This window comes from Lissotriton helveticus, chromosome 2_1 (assembly GCF_964261635.1).
Source record: "Lissotriton helveticus chromosome 2_1, aLisHel1.1, whole genome shotgun sequence".
Taxonomy (NCBI): Eukaryota; Metazoa; Chordata; class Amphibia; order Caudata; family Salamandridae; genus Lissotriton; species Lissotriton helveticus.
Window position 1 is genome coordinate 1,603,597,615 of NC_136059.1, and position 5,746 is coordinate 1,603,603,360.

The window sequence follows — 5,746 nt, forward strand, 5'->3', positions numbered from 1 at the left end:
GTGTCCAACATGGGACGTATTAGTTGATCGCGGTTGAGGAGTAGATACAAAATACATACATTTATATACAAAATGCATACTCTAGATAACCTCGGAACGATCACACGTCCCCTGAAGACGACGATGCGTTCAGATGTCTCCACTATCAACTTTTGATGCTATTTTCTGTGCCTACCATGGTGAAATATGAAAGAAAATTTTAGCAAGTTGACAACTTGGTACAAGAAATAAAGTCTGTTTCCTGTAGGGTGTTTGGATTTCCATGCCATTACACAGATGTGTCCAACATGGGACGTTTTAGTTGATCGGCGTTGAGGAGTAGATACAAAATACATACATATATGTACCAAATACATACTCTAGAAAACCTCGGGAAGATCGCACGTTCCCCTGTGGACGACGATACGTTCAGATGTCTCCACTATCAACTTTCGAATCGATGCTACTTTCTGTGACTACACTGGTGAAATATGAAAGAAGATTTGAGCAAGTTGACATTTCCCATCGCTTAACAACTTTGAAGAAGAATTAAAGTGGCTCTGTTAAGCTTTTTAGCCTAAATAAATGCGATTTTTTTTTTAAAAGGACATGTAAATTATGATGCCTTTTTTAAAAAAGTGAAATCTTTTTAAATGTGTGTGTGTTAAAATGCAAATATGTAAAAAGATTTGATCAAGTTGACAACTTGGTACAAGGAATAAAGTCTGTTTCCTTTAGGATGTTTGGATTTCCACCGTGGTGAACAGGGGTATCGGTTAATCAGGGTTCCAGTCCGGAGTGGGAGTCGGAGTCCGGAGTGGGAGCCTGAGAAATGGCTACCACATCCAAAGAAGGCAGCAAGCGCGCAAATTACCCACTTCCGACTCCGGGTGGTAGGGATGAAAAATAACAATACCTGGCTCTTTCCAGGCTCTGTAATTGGAATGAGCAAGTTGACCTTTCCTGTCGCTTAACAACTTTGAAGAAGAATTAAAGTGGCTCTGTTAAGCTTTTTAGCCTACAGGAATGCGAAAAAATGTACAAAAGGACATGTAAATTATGCCGCTTTTTTTTAAAAAGTGAAATCTTTTTAAATGTGTGTGTGTGTGTGTTAAAATGGAAATGTGTAAGAAGATTTGATCAAGTTGACAACTTGGTACAAGAAATAAAGTCTGTTTCCTTTAGGATGTTTGGATTTCCACCATGGTGACCACGGGAAATGGGGAATCAGGGTTTGAGTCCGGAGTGGGAGTCGGAGTCCGGAGTGTGAGCCTGAGAAACGGCTGCCACATCCAAGGAAGGCAGCAACGCGCAAATTACCCACTCCTGACTTAGGGTGGTAGGGATGAAAAATAACAATACCGGGCTCTTTCCAGGCTCTGTAATTGGAATGAGCAATTTGACCTTTCCTGTCGCTTAACAACTTTGAAGAAGAATTAAAGTGGCTCTGTTAAGCTTTTTAGCCTACATGAATGCAAAAAAATGTAAAAAAGGGCATGTAAATTATGCTGCCTTTTTTAAAAAGTTAAATCTTTTTAAATGTAGGTGTGTGTGTGTGTTAAAATGGAAATATGTAAGAAGATTTGATCAAGTTGACAACTTGGTACAGGAAATAAAGTCTGTTTCCTGTAGGATGTTTGGATTTCCACCATGGAGACCACGGGTAACGGGGAATCAGTGTTCGAGTCTGGAGTGGAAGTCGGAGTCCGGAGTGGGAGCCTGAGAAACGGGTACCACATCCAAGGAAGGCAGCAAGTGTGCAAATTACCCTTTCCCGACTCCGGGTGGTAGGGATGAAAAATAACAGTACCGAGCTCACTCCAGGCCCTGTAATTGGAATGAGCAAGTTGACCTTTCCTGTCGCTTAACTTAGAAGAAGAATTAAAGTGGCTTTTTATACTGTCTCTTTTTTAATATTGTTAGACTTTTGTTAAGCTTTTTATTCTACATGAATGCTAAATAAGGTAAAAAGGAATTGTAAACTATGCTGCCATTTTAATTTAAGTTAGATCTTTTTAAATGTAGGTGTGTGTGTGTTAAAATGGAAATATGAAAGAAGATTTCAGCAAGTTGACAACTTGGAACAAGAAATAATGTATCTTCTCCCATTTGATAAAGATGGAAGATGCCTTAGCAATCACCAAGACAACGCTCGATAACTGTGCTGCCTTTTTTAATAAAATTAGAACTTTTTAAATGTAGGTGTGTGGGTGTGTGTGTGTGTTAAAATGGAAAAAATGTTTGTAATAGTTTCATTAAAATAAATACATACAAAATACAATGTACAAAATACATACTCTAGATAACTTCGGGACAATGTCACGTCCCCCTGAAGACGACGATACGTTCAGATGTCTCCACTATCAACTTTCGATGCTACTTTCTGTGCCTACCATGGTGAAATATGAAAGAAGATTTGAACAAGTTGACAACTTGCAACAAGAAATAAAGTATCCTCTACCGTTTAATAATGATGGAAGACGCCTTGGCCATCACTAAGACAACGCCCGATAACTGCTCTGCTTTTTTAAATAAAATTAGAACTTTTTAAATGTAGGTGTGTTTGATTGTGTGGATGCTGAATATGGTGAAAAATGAAAGCTGTTTCTTGTGAAGTCTTCAACAGAATCTAAATGTAAAATAGATGTACATTAGCACATCTTAACTGCTACCGTAAAAAGTGTAAACTCAATTTGGGCTATTTGGAACATGTTTCTAAGTGTATTCCAATCCAGTACATATGATTATTTGTGGTTATCTCAGTGTGTACAAGTCTACTCTCTCTAGAAGGGTGGAATTCTACCCCCGCCACCAGGCTTAGCATTCAAAAGTGTTTGACAACACACATGACCATGTAGCCATTCTAAAGTTCCCATTAACCACAGTTATGGTGTGGCTGCATCACAGAACAGCCTTAGAGTAGGGATTCTTAAAACATGCTTTTGCTTTCTCATTTTTGATTTGTCAACACATCGGACCTTGTTGCACAATGGTAAAAAAAACCACAAAAGTTGTCATTGGTGCCGAATAGTTGCTGGATTTCAAAGAGCAGATTAAGTATTAAGGTTAAACGAAGTATGGCCAACCTCTAAATTGCTTGTGCAAGGCTTAACAGCTGAAGGCAGTGTGTCCCAACATTCTTTCATTAGCAGTGTTTGTAGAACGGAGTGAATAAAGGGATGTAGTTTTTAATGTAAAATCCTACCAAAATGTACAACTTCATAAATTGTCTGGTTCTGGCTGTTGACTTATGTAGGAATCTGCAAACAGGGTCAATATCTGGGGCATTATCAGTGTCAGCATCTATTCTTGGAATGTTCAGCTATTGATTCACATGTGCCCTCCTGCCTACCCCACCAACACCTGTGGATGTTTCATGTTATTATTTATTTTACATACACATTGACAACGCTATATCACACTTACTTACTCCATTAACAACCTAATGTGTGAATAGAATCCAACAATGGAGTCGATGCCCAAGCAGACTACTTAAAAAAGGAGGAATGACCTTCCTCCTGACTTAAAAGACTTCTTCAAAGAAATACTACCTATGGTAACCCGGACACAACACTAGATGGCAGGAGTATGCAGAGCATGTGAATGTACAGCTGTCATGCGAACACATCTTTACAAGTAAAGAAACTTTCTTAATAAATACATTTGTTACATTTGTAACCTGAATAAGGTAACCAGGATGTTGCATTTGTTTCAATACATTCAATGTGGACCCATCGGCAGCGCTCTTGACATAGTGCCTGTTGGGAAGAAAGTGAAAATTGATTTGTTGTTCTATTCAGATTGCATACAGGTCAATAGCTTTTTGTTGTGCTAAGTTACATTTATGTACATAGTAATGAGTCCATTAATAGGAAGGGTGCATAGCCAGTGAACCAACATGGCTGACCCAACTCAGAAAAGACCCTTGCAAATCCATTAATTATAATGAGATCCACCCTGCATCAGACCCATCCGCAAAAGTCCAAGCTGGATTTTAATGTACATAAAAACAATTGTTCTCAATAGGACTGGGGTTGAAAAGCAATCAGAGGTTTCAGAACAACCGCAAATACCAATATGCTTCCGACGGCACTATGGACGCGTTCGGTAGGCGTTCACAAGTGTCATCCCGAAAAGCCCTCTTTCCTATTTACAACTATTCTAAAGAAGTAAGCTATTAACATAAAGTAATGTATCTTCAACAAATTAAGGTTTAAAAAAGACATAATGGAAGTATCATTAGCAGCATGCAAAAAACACCACAATTGTAGCTGTCCTGTGGCTTTTGGTTAGATTCTACCACTGACTGCCATTGGTCATATTCGGACGCTTCAATACCTGTAGGAAAACCCTTTAGAGACATACGAATGGTTATGTTAAATATTTCGCATTGATTCATTTCATAAAGAGAAATCATACCGACATTGTTACATTATTAAAATATAAGAAATAATAAAGAGAGAATGGAAAGTTTCTTAGGAAAAGGTTACCTCCAACTACGTAAAAAGTCTTGGTAGGTCTGAATTTTGCTACTCAGTGAATCATAAACTATTATTATCTTTGTTAAAGGTTTCAAAATCTGGAAAAAACATATTATAGAAATAAGATTTTTAATATGGAGAGGTTACATTTTATGGTAGAGATGTCTGTTCTTGATACATTTCAAAAGAAAACCATTTGGAAAAAAATGACAATTAAAAATCTTTTTAAAACAATATTTAGGCACGTTAAACTATTACAACCACTCATATTACTCAACAATAACTTTCACTTACCAAAAGTATCCAATGACAGCCAGTATTTGTTGGACAAAGAACAGTGTCCATTTTCTCAAAAGGTACCTGTAGAGTTAAAAATGAAATCATTAATAACTTTACATGACATCCAAAATCCATACGTTTATACTTACAACAACTCCGAAATGTGAATGTCAATTCAATCTATATTCCAAATAAACTAACTTCCCTGGAAAAACATCTCACATTTGCCACTCTTCAAAACGTTACTCTAAGTCGATTTTACTCTCAAACATTAATTCAAAGAATCAGTACCATTGAATATTCCTTTTTCACCAGTAACAGTGAAAAGTCACATAAGAGATATGAATATTTACCCGAAAAGCAGAAGAGCAATATTTGCCCAGGAATATACAGGCCGACACTGTTGCTGAGAAGGCTAAACACTAAGGTTAAAATAAAAGGTTTTCAGTACACCCATGGATGAAGAATTATTATTTATTGCTAGGTATCTGTGTTATTGATGAAAATATACGTACATTTGGTCTTGACATACATATTTTTGATAGGTAGGCATCGATTACCTGTAAAAATATATTAAAACACATCAGCTTCAACGGAGGAACCACCATGTACATCCTACACCATCAGCCATACTAAACACAATTTAGATGTTGTAGAAACTAACCTCATCAACTATCCATTGTTCCGTTTTTAGTGAACAAAAAGAACTATCATATAACTTGAAGCTCGACACTATTGCTTCCAAGCGTCCTTTCACTGGTTTCTTCCATACATCCAAAACTTTTTTCATGGATTTAGATGCAAGAGATGCTGGAGATGGAGGACATGCTGTAGATGTAAGAGGTGCTTGAGATGGAAGAGGTGCTGAAGAGGGAAGAGGTGCTGAAGAGGAAAGAGGTGCTGATGATGGAAGAGGTGCTGGAGATGGAACAAATGCTGGAGTTTGAGCAGATGCTGGAAAATTATCACTGGTCATGCTTCCTGCAAAATAATTTTGGAAACATTAT

General features: G+C 37.4%; 1 pseudogene; it reads left to right on the forward strand.

Moving 5' to 3' along the window:
- The first annotated feature begins 642 nt into the window (after nucleotides 1-642).
- LOC144820715 (18S ribosomal RNA) lies at nucleotides 643-876 on the forward strand (annotated as a pseudogene).
- The last annotated feature ends 4,870 nt before the right edge of the window (nucleotides 877-5,746 follow it).